Source organism: Carassius auratus, chromosome 36, assembly GCF_003368295.1.
Source record: "Carassius auratus strain Wakin chromosome 36, ASM336829v1, whole genome shotgun sequence".
NCBI classification, from domain to species: domain Eukaryota; kingdom Metazoa; phylum Chordata; class Actinopteri; order Cypriniformes; family Cyprinidae; genus Carassius; species Carassius auratus.
Window position 1 is genome coordinate 14304106 of NC_039278.1, and position 12230 is coordinate 14316335.

At 37.1% G+C, this 12230-nt stretch overlaps 1 pseudogene; it reads left to right on the forward strand.

The window, feature by feature from the left end:
• Positions 1 to 12230, forward strand: part of LOC113055356 (testis-expressed protein 264-like) — a 37640-nt pseudogene that overhangs the window by 5887 nt on the left and 19523 nt on the right.

A 12230-nucleotide genomic window follows, 5' to 3' on the forward strand; every position in this document is an offset into this window, starting at 1 on the left:
ATATGCTCATCAGTACTTCATTCTCTCTGTCAGTTCAGTGTCTTGAATGATCTTTTCTCGCCATATTTCAATGTCTACAAGCTTCTCTTTTCAGACGTTTACCTCAGTCGTGACTAAACATGCCACCTCAAAGTTAACCCTGCTTCCTGTACACGTATTGCAACTCCTTTAAACCCAATTTTCAGAGTCCGTGTGAGCTTTTCCAGTTGTCAGTTAAAGTATATATGATTATTGTGGTATGACTTACTGGTATTTTTATTGGTTGTTTATTGTATGGTGTGGTGTGATGTAGTAGTTAAGGCTCAGTGAAGACTGAAAGTCACCATAAACCATCACCATTTTGTCTATAAACTGACACTAAAAGTCAACATGAAATGGCAGTAGTATGTTTTTTAGAGCAAAACAGGATACTCCGAGAAAAACTATGTAGGGGCATCAGTGATCATTGGAATGTAAAATACATGTTTTTAATCTAAACTGGTTTGGTGATTGGTTTTTACTTTTTGGTCTATATTTAGTCAACCTACCTGATTATTGTGATGTATTAATTCGCCAAGACTTTTTGTGTTGGTGTTGTTGTATTATATTAATATCCTTAATAAACATTTATGATCCTACTTACAGAATAACTAATAATAGTGTTCTTATTATATGATATTATAGCTCAGTTTTCACAAGTATTTTTAGTTAAATACCTTTAAATTACTGTACTTAATGTTTATACATATTTCATGATTGAAATAAAAAAATAAAATAAAAATTGCTTTGGTTTGTTACAAATGTATATACTTTTAAGTTTGTTAAAATTTTCATCTACTAAATGTCAAGTGTCAAATAAATAAGCCATTTCTGTAATTGCAAAATTGAGTACGATAGTAATAACTCTGACATGGTGAAATATGAACTAAATTTTTGTCAAGATTAAAAATAACAAAAATATATTTTAGTATATTATTAATAATATATTTTTGGAATAAAATGCACCAATACCCTGTAATATTTGAGAGTTACAGAAAAAAAAGATGTTCTGTTGACTAAACTGTTCACAAAACAGGGTCTTTTGTCTCTTTCCTAAGGTTTTGTTGTAGCTGATCTCATTTATTTATAATCTAATGCCATGTTGGAAGAGACTTTCAGAATTTCTGTCAAGGGCTCTGAGCAAATGAAGGCTTAGTGACAGGACAGTCTGTTAAAACACACTTCCTGGGAACAACACCTGCTGGAAGCGCACTGGGAAACCAGACCTCCCGTAGACCATGGCCTCAGAATGATACAGATGTGAGCAGACTACTTGAAGAATTATGCGATGCTACAAGGATCAGAACTGATTAGGACTGTATGGTTATAATGTAAACAACAAACAGTCTTGATGGTCAATTTAACCTGTTTATTTATCTGCTTTTCTGACTGGTGGTGCAATCTATTCCTGGAGGGCCTGGCTGGAGACCGAAAGTGACCCAGAAGACTATGAGATGAATGAATACTTTCCTCCAATTTAAAGGATGGATGTTCTGGGCACTGTTGCAGACTCTTTTCTAAACAGATCTTCATCTGTCACAGTCTAGCTTCAGCAACCTACCCCTTTTCTCTCCAAATGCTCGAGAGACCTGAACCCCATGCCTAGTTTGGGTCGTACAATCCATCTCAAACTTCCCCGGTGCCCTCATTTGCAAGAATATGCCTTCGGTTGGTAAAAGTTAGAGGCGTGCATGAAAAGTGACAGTTGGGCATCCGTCCACACCGGTCTCGAAGCTGCCAGACGACATGTGGCAACTAGGCACAGTCTTCTCAAAACTACAGCTTCATTGCTGTTGTATTTTCACCACATAATGCCACCTGCTCATGCAACTCCATCTAATACATTTATATGCTTTTTTCAGCCATGGCTTTGTTTATTCTCATTAAGCTAGCTTTTCCTCTGTGAATCACCGAATCGTAGACGCTCCCTGTTGTCATTGAACATAACTGCACTCGCAAGAGTGAGGGACACCTTCCTGCTTATTAGTTGCATAAGATAAGCATTGTGAGATGTGTAAGTTGTGGTGCCTCATATTTTAGAAGAAATCATGAAACTTTTTTTATTATTTTTGTTTAATTTTCGCTCAATTGAAATACAAATATTTTTAATAAGTATAACATTAAAAATGTATCTTTTGATCAATTTCATGCATCCTTGGTGAATAAAAGTATTCATTAAAAAAAAAAAATTCTTAAAAAGAATATGTTTAAGTGGACTGGTTAACTGATTGGATTTAATTTTTTGTTTCTTTTCTTCAGCAGTGTTTTAGTTTAAATCATTAAATTATTGTAAAAATCTTTTTTTATGATTGTCTTAAGTGATGAAAACCTTTTTTGACAGTAATTGGTTCTTCAGTACAAAATGTTTATGTGTGTTGTAGATTCCAGCACAGAAGTGTCGCTATGCAGTGGGTAGTATTTTGAGTGAAGGCGAGGACAGACCCAACGAGGAACAGCAGCAGCTGTATGTGAAGAACGGCTTCCGGGTTTTTTCTTTCCCAGAGGTCACACATGTTGTCACAGCATCCTTCCCCCACCGAACCCCTCTCTCTATTTTCCTTGGGGTGCAGAGAGTCTATCCACAGCTGAACTGCTACATCAAGGTAACATCAACACCTTCAACATTTATCAAATGTCTGTTCTCTAGCTTTTCAACTTAACTTGAAGGTTGGTGCAGCTGTGTTCAATTCAAGACGTCGCCATAGTGTGATTGATTCCATGCTTGGGTTTGGTTCGACATGATTGGTGTACTGATGCATAAAGTTCATGAGGGAACAAACGCCTAGCCTGTCAGTGTTTTTGGCCACTATCTGGAGGGATGCAGACAGTAATTATTAAGCAGTAGACTTAATCATAGCAATTAAGGACAAAGAGAGAGAAGAAAAGCTGGGGATGAGGGCAAAGAAAGCAGCAAATGAGAGTTGCAGGATTGCGAATTGGGAAGAGGTAAGTAGAGGAAAGTGCAGAGATTTTGCGTGGAAGGGAAGCAGTAAAGATGCACATTCAAAAGATTTTAAAGCTGTGGCTTAAAACCCCAATATACTTACAGCAATGTTAATTTTTATTCTTTGTTTTAGGGGTAAAATTAAGTTTGATTAACTTGGCAGTATTATATTTTTAGTCAACATCCCAGCACTGTCAATAACAGAATAAATGCACAACAAAAATGAGTTGTGAGATAACAGCAGTTAAGAAAGCATGTGATCATAACGATGTGGATATGTTTGCGAAAGCTCTGCAATACTGATGTGCTATCAAGTCCTGTCACATTTATTTACAGGTCCTTCTCAAAAAATTAGCATATTGTGATAAAGTTCATTATTTTCCATAATGTAATGATAAAAATTAAACTTTCATATATTTTTGATTCATTGCACACCAACTGAAATATTTCAGGTCTTTTATTGTTTTAATACTGATGATTTTGGCATACAGCTCATGAAAACCCAAAATTCCTATCTCAAAAAAATAGCATATTTAATCCGATCAATAAAAGAAAAGTGTTTTTAATACAAAAAAAGTCAACCTTCAAATAATTATGTTCAGTTATGCACTCCACACTTGGTCAGGAATCCTTTTGCAGAAATGACTGCTTCAATGCGGCGTGGCATGGAGGCAATAAGCCTGTGGCACTGCTGAGGTGTTATGGAGGCCAAGGATGCTTCGATAGTGGCCTTAAGCTCATCCAGAGTGTTGTGTCTTGCGTCTCTCAACTTTCTCTTTACAATATCCCACAAATTCTCTATGGGGTTCAGGTCAGAAGGTTGGCAGGCCAATTGAACACAGTAATACCATGGTCAGTAAACCATTTACCAGTGGTTTTGGCACTGTGAGCAGGTGCCAGGTCGTGCTGAAAAACGAAATCTTAATCTCCATAAAGCTTTTCAGCAGATGGAAGCATGAAGTGCTCCAAAATCTCCTGATAACTAGCTGCATTGACCCTGCCCTTGATAAAACACAGTGGACCAACACCAGCAGCTGACATGGCACCCCAGACCATCACTGACTGTGGGTACTTGACACTGGACTTCAGGCATTTTGGCATTTCCTTCTCCCCAGTCTTCCTCCAGACTCTGGCACCTTGATTTCCGAATGACATGCAAAATTTGCTTTCATCCGAAAAAAGTACTTTGTAGCAACAGTCCAGTGCTGCTTCTCTGTAGCCCATTTCCTGCACACGCCTGTGCACGGTGGCTCTGGATGTTTCTACTCCAGACTCAGTCCACTGCTTCCGCAGGTCCCCCAAGGTCTGGAATCGGTCCTTCTCCACAATCTTCCTCAGGATCTGGTCACCTCTTGTCGTTGTGCAGCGTTTTTTGCCACACTTTTTCCTTCCCACAGACTTCCCACTGAGGTGCCTTGATACAGCACTCTGGGAACAGCCTATTCGTTCAGAAATTTCTTTCTGTGTCTTACCCTCTCGCTTGAGGGTGTCAATGATGGCCTTCTCAGGTTGGCAGTCTTACCCATGATTGCGGTTTTGAGTAATGAACCAGGCTAGGAGTTTTTAAAAGCCTCAGGAATCTTTTGCAGGTGTTTAGAGTTAATTAGTTGATTCAGATGATTAGGTTAATAGCTCGTTTAGAGAACCTTTTCATGATATGCTAATTTTTTGAGATAGGAATTTTGGGTTTTCATGAGCTGTATGACAAAATCACCAGTATTAAAACAATAAAAGACCTGAAATATTTCAGTTGGTGTGCAATGAATCTAAAATATATGAAAGTTAAATTTTTATTATTACGTTATGGAAAATAATTAACTTTATCACAATGTGCTAATTTTTGAGAAGGACCTGTATATAGTGCTTTATACTATAGTTTTCTTTGAAGCAAGCAGCTTTACTGTATAAAAAAATGCACTCATGTCTCTCATGTTTGAAATTACATCACATAACCCGTTCTTTGATTTTGCTTGTAATTTGTGCTCTCACGATTTTGTACATTTTAACATAAGTGACCAATGGTCCAAAAATAAGTAAATATTTATATTTTTAAGTGATTTTGGTAGCCTTTTCGATGGCCATCAGAGTTTCTGTATATATTTTTTGGCATCATTTGTGTGTGTGTGAGCCCCCCTCAACTCTCTCCACCATCTGCCCTGATGCAGCGTCAGTGTGAACGCAGCCAACAGGCTCAGCCTCCTGCCTCATCCAGCCTCAAGATCTGTCTGCTCAGCTGGTAGATAAATTATCACCTCCTGTCCTTCACCTTTCCCTTTTCATGCATGTTTACTTTCTGACCCTTATAGAAATCTTTTTGTCATCAACTTGCAGTTCTAGGTTAGAGAATATCTGAAGAACATCTGTGTAGGTAAATTGGTGTTATACATAGCCCCACATCTATGGGGGTCTGACGCTTACACACTACAGCCTCACGTGTGAGCCACGTCTCTGAGCATAACCGGCATAAACTAGTGTTTTTCCTGGATGCCTCACCAGAGCCAATCACCAGATCTTGATTTAGGCACATCAAGCATGCAGCTTTGATGTTGACCATATCAACTCCTTAGGTATCGAAACTTGGTACCAAACGACAAGATATTTTTCAATACTCCATGGTATCGAGGCAATTTAGTCTGTGCCTAAAAAGTACCCAGCCCTCATATTTAAAGGGAATGTCTAATGCTATTTCATGCATTCTGACTTATTTACACCACTAAAGAGTTGGATTCTCATGCTAAACATGACCAAAGTCTCAAAAAATTTAATGGATGTATGATGAAGTATTTCTGTACCAAATACACTTATTAATAGTTTGTATAAGTTTCGAAAAGTTTTTTTTTTTTTTTTTTTTTTATATGGCCCTTTGTCATGTCGTAAATGGTGGAATTCCTTTTATGGGCACTTCCCCAGGAAGTGTGTGAGCACACATCAACCATAGAGAGAAAATGAGCATGCCCATCAACGTGCTTCATTTGGTTTACAGATGTTGGCAGCTCTGCACAGGTCTTGCTCGAGAAGAATTTTACGTTTTGTTTTTGACCACAACAGTCATCAAATAAGTGTGTTCTTGGTTGTGAAGAAAGAATAACCTTGTTCAGCTTCCCAAAGAATCCAGCATTAAGGGAATTATTTATGTCAATGTCACATCATGCAGACGATCGTTATGCAAAAGCTGTGCATTCTCATGACTCTTAAGCAACGGCACGCACGCCTCCACAAGCCTGGCCGTTTGCGGAAGGAAGTATAAAGCTGTATCTTGCTTTTATAAATCTGACAAATAACGAAATAATGAAGGATGCAATACTACTCGGAGTACTCAAGATTAACACTAATGAAATACAAATCACATCTACCCTGTATATAGTCCATAGCCTTCTGTCAGCATGTTATAAGATAGAAAGTGTAAAAAAAAAAAAAAAAGAAAAACAAATAGACCAACTAGTCGATCACACGTGCACAAGCTGGTTGTTGCATGATTTGTTTCTCTTTGAATGTCTTCTATTCGATTTGCTACCATGTAGCATGTTCAGTTGTGTTCGAACAGCTACAGCAACTATGTGTGTGTGTGTGTGTGTGTGTGTATATATATATATATATATATATATATATATATATATATATATATATATATATATATAACTTTCTTTTTGATCACATCTCAGCCACAACTCTTCCACATCAAGCCTGAGATTCAGATTCAACGTGGCTTTGTTTACATTACATAACACGATTCCTACAGTTCCATCGACACATTGCATATGCATCACCTCGCGATAGACCTGCAGATACCCGCCCCTAATCTACACCTAGGAGCCTGCCAAATAGAGCATTTTCTCTAGCGCCTACATTCGTTCTGCTCTCTCGATGTTTCACAGGCATCGTTTTCAAAGTCACTCTTAAATATATCTTTTAGAAGCTAATTTCCATTTTAAACAGCCCTCTCTTTGTACATCACAAACAAAAGGCAAATATTTCTCGTCATGAATAATCCATTGCAAAGGCCGTCTGTCCTTAGCTTGTGTGGGCTGCAGATGATTGAACTTTGCGTAGTCAGAATGAGTAATTTGTATGCAGTTTGTGATGTGAGACGGAAGGTTGGTCCTCTCTTGTTCGTGGGCAGATTGCACAGAGACGCTTCAAATTCTGACTAGGACAGTAGAAGGGAATCCCTATGGCAACCAGACCCATTCCTGGAGGAGGTCGTTCAAGTGGAAACATAGTTCTGCTTTCTTTGTGTTCGTAATGTGCATTAAAGTGACTTTACGGTATTGCTTACCCAACCATTCATGACCACAAAATATAATACCTCTACCTAGGTTTAACAGAATTGCGCATGCTTTTCGGTCACAGTTATCACTTTTTTTTTTATCACAGTTATTAATTTTTCTCTGACTATGGATATTATTTCCGGCATATAGCAAGAATTAAACATAACCATATTTTAAATGTAGTTCATTTACTTAATTTTGTGTAGTTCCAAAGTAAATAAATATACACAAGAAAATGTACTCCCTCAGCCCATTTAAGATGTAGATGAGTTTGTTTAACAGATTTGGAGAAATATAACATTGCATCACTTGCTCGCCAATGGATCCCCTGCAGTGAATGGGTGAAGTCAGAAAAAAAACATGCAAACAAAACAAAAGTTTCTCTGTTGTCCTCTCACATCATAAACACCTACGTGTTTATTTCTTTCCTGATTTAAACAACTGGAGAAAGTAATATTATGGATAGAGGACTTCTATCTAAAACAAATGGTTTGAAATTGAAAATGTCTTAATGATTAATTTTAAGTGATTTAAAATGATTAAGTTTATTATAAATTTGTCACTTTTCAATATACAGGATGTTAATTCATGGACTGTTATTGTCTGGATTATTGTTTGTATTTATCAGCTGCTTGGACTCTCATTCTGACGGCACCCATTCACTCCAGAGGATCTATTGATGAGCAAGTGATGTAATGCTACATTTGTCCAAATCTGCTGCGATTAAAATATCTGCATCTTTGATGGCTTGAGGGTGAGTAGATTTTCAGCAAATTGTATTTTTTGGTGAACTATTCCTTTAAACAGCACAATTGCTAGAAGGAAGTATCCAAGCACCCAAAGTGTTTTATATTTTTTTTTCAGAAAGGTTGAAAGAAACTAGCTAATAGTGAAACTCACCACAGATGGTATGACTAGACTGCGTGACTTGTTCCATTTCAATTCAAGCTTATATTGTCATTACCAATTGTTTCTGATATGCTGACCTTAGTTTAGCACTTCCGAGAATCATCACACCCCTCAGACATCCTAACAGCATAGGGAACAAGCTTTCACATCAGCGACGGCCCCATATAACTCAAATATTTCACACAGAACCTCAGCGGTCCTCATCATAGACAGGAAGAGCCAGAGACAGCAGAAAGTGTCTGGAGATCATGATTGAATGAATGGCATTAATATTTGGTCAGTCTTAACCCTCCATTTTCTTTTACGTGAGTACACGGGTGAAGCAGCATGCTTTTTAGACTCCCCGTTTGCTTCTCTGTTCTCCTGTTGGTCTGTATTGATCCAGCAGGTTCAGGTTACCTGTGCTAAGATAACACAACATGCTCATTATGTCTTGGTCTTTCCTAATCTCAGTCCAGCAATTGATTTGTTCTTGAGACGCAACGGTAGTTCATCGACAGATCAGATTTAAAATCTTCTATATTAAGACCAGTTTTGAAGATTCTTTTTGTCAGAATTATCTCTTCACTGCAGTGCTTTCAAAAAGTTTGGTGTAATTCACTAATTGTGCTTTTTTTTAAATTCCATGTTGATGTTTTGTTTCTAGGATAGTTTTATACGTAAAGACTAAAATTAATAATTAGACATTATTTATGTTCATAAGGTTCTTCTGAATTGATGAACTATTTTATTTTTTTTTTTCCTCGTGCTACAGAAGTTATAATAAGGACACAGCTGTCGTTAAATTGGCTCGTTCCAGTTATAGTCCCTGCTATAATGGGAATGTTTTAAAGTAACACAACATATCCTAGACTTAACTATACCAGTTAAAATATCATTATTCAAGTGAAGAAGAAAAAAAATGACACTTGGGGAAAAGTTCATTATTTAAACTGGATGAATTCTGACACTCATTCAGAGCCATGTTCCCAATCCAGTTCCAAAATCTGTGGCACCATTTGAGAAATCTAGTGCACAGGTGACATTTGACTAACTAGAACAACTGTTGCAACATGAGCCAAAATTATACCTGAACTATGTTAAGTCATTACATACTTGCCTCAAATGATAAAGGAATCGTTTACCCAAAAATCATCATTTTCTCACCCTCAAGTTGTTCCAAATCTGAATCAATTTCTCCTGTTGAACACAAAAGAATGTGAGTAACCTAACAGTTTCAGGTCACCACTGATTTCATAGTATTTGTTCCATACTGTGGAAGTCAATGGGGACCAGAGACTTTTTGGATACCCACATTCTTCAAATATCTTATTTTGTAAAAAAAAAAAAAAATAATAATAATAATTGTAAATTATATGATTCTAATGAAATAAAATTAAAAGCCACTATTTCATTAATCACTTTAATCACTATTCCAGCAATGTGTGAGTAAATGATGACAGAATTTAATTTTGCTGTGTTTTGAAAATCAAGTCAAAATTTTTTTATAAAAGACAACTACGGAAAAAAGACCAAATTGAAAGCTACAATACACCGGGTGTTGCATATAATGTCGTTTGCAGTTTTCTGCTTGATTGGTAGGTTGTCATGAACTCAGACCTCAAACTACTCAAAATTCTTGATCGTGTGGGCAACTGTCCGCCTTGTCATTCAGAATATGTATTGCTATTGCAGTATCTTGACAGTCAGTACATCAGCACCTGGAATGTCAAATACTTTTACTCTGATCAGAATTTTGATATTGTTCACATTATACCACAAATGTATGCCTTATAGATGTGTCCGCCTCTCTTGGTCTTTCTCTATCTCCTCTCTTTATCCCACAGCATTAAGCTGAAAGTCCACAATCAAACAATCAAAGTGCCCATGAACTTCTTGGACCAGGAGAAATGCTCTTCCAAATGCCACAGTGACATTTTAGCTCAAAAGCTCCCTCTAAAGATTATTGGAGAAGCATGACAACATGAACCAAACCTTCCTGCTGTTTGCTCATGAAAAAGCTCCGTGTTTGATAATCTCCTATTGTCACGCTGCAGGAGAGATGCAGCATATTTTGTGTAGCCTCTCCTCAGTCCACACAAAGATGCTGAAAAATGTGAATATCTACAAGGAAAAGTTTAATTAAGATTAAATTCCTATTCAGGGTATTTTATTGGCATCTAGTTTAAATATAATCGACAACCAGCTCTCACGTTGTGTGTTGTCACAGTCTCAGTTTCCTGGTTTCTTAATTAGCTGTTTGGTATTTCAGGTGAAAGGGTGTCATGTTAGCAGAATGCATGATGAATTTTACACAAGCTACTTGTCTAGCCTCTCTGAATTTCTCCCTCAGTACGTAAAATAAGTAAGAAAAAGTAAATGTTTGTTTGACTTAGTTGGTTTATAATGCTTCAGAGCAAAAAAGAGAACCATTAAAGGGTGACTTTGATGATTTTCTACCAGCTTTGTATTGTTGTGCCACACGCATTTTATGTTAATGAACAATGTGTACTCTTTTTCCATGTTACCTGCACCCCTAGTCATATTGCATCGATTTCAAAAAGATTTAGACTTTCTACTGCATAGATAGCTCAATTTTATTAAAAGCCCATTTTGCCAGGGGTGAATTACCCCTTTAAGTGACGTTCGACCATCTTATTGAAGAATATGCACTTAATGTGTTTCTAATAATAAACCTGAACACAGCTGGTATTGAGCAGCATAATTGAAAGCCTTAAAGCCATTGTACTTAATCGAAATTGAAGTCTACTACTATATTAAAATTGCCAGAATCTGTAAATGTATTGTATAGACTTAAAAACCATTAACCAGTTAATCAGTGGAATGTTGACAACAAAGATGTTGATCCAGGACCAACATTCCAATCAACCAATCAGATTGAGATATAACTTTTCAGGAAATATCTGTTTTTTGGGCTTACAATCAGGGTTAGGTGCTTCTACACAATTGTTAATCAGCTATCATTTCCCACTGATTTTAGGAATAAATTAAGGGTAGGGTTAGAATTATGGGTAGGGATTGGGCTATGTCTATGTTTTTGGACAATAATGTCTTGATTTTGTTTTGGCAGGTGTACTAGACCATGGTCATGGTCTTGGAAACCAAATGGTTAAGAACCACTTTTCTGAACTGATCGCTCTCAATTTTCTTGAATGAGATTCATTGGATTTCTAGCATCATACTAATATTTATTTACAGAAGGACTTTATGATTGATAAGTAGTCCATCAGAATTTCATACAATATTCCTATTTATTCTGACTGAATAGTGTCTGTTGAGTTGCATTGTTCAGAAGCCGTTCACATGATTGTTAGAGGTGCCCTCAGAATCCGCAGAGACTGCTGCACATCTGTTGGACTTGAGGACATTTTTGAGCACCCTGCAGGCTTTAGCCAAGATCATTGCTGGTAAAGGGCACAGACGGATACATGGAAAACCTGAAAGGTTGACTGGATGGTAGGTGTGTATGTGTTCTGTGTGTATTGACATTGCTGGCCTTTAACGCTGCCAGTGTTTGTGTGTTTCCCTCTCTAGACGGCCTACTGCCCACTCAACCATATGGCCTTCCTGACCACAAGCCAAAGCTGTTTGTGACCTATGAATAGACTGTCTGATGTGGCTGAGAAGATGTAGCATACACAAACACACACGTTATGAGAGTAGTGTATTTTTATATTTTGCTTCCAGGTGCAGACGGTGACACTAATTCCTAATTTGTGCTCTGAATCGTTTGTTTGCTTTCTATTCTTTTTTCCAGCTGTTGCCACCCGTGGCTCAGCTGTTCCCCCCATGTCATGAAATATTCATTAGTTTGTTTCCTCTGTCACCTTATATTCCTTGCTGAATCATTAACACTCGTTACTCCAGAGCATTGAATATTGAAATCATACAGGTGGACTTCACACCCAGAAAAGTAGTGTGAAATCTTTTGTTACATAAATGTCTTTACTGTCACTTTTCATCAGTTTAATGCATCCTTGCTGAATGAAATAATTATAATTCTGATCATTGTAATAGTTTTATTATTAAAATTAATATAATACTTCTAAATAATAGTTGATTATCTATATGTTTTGCATATATAATATGTT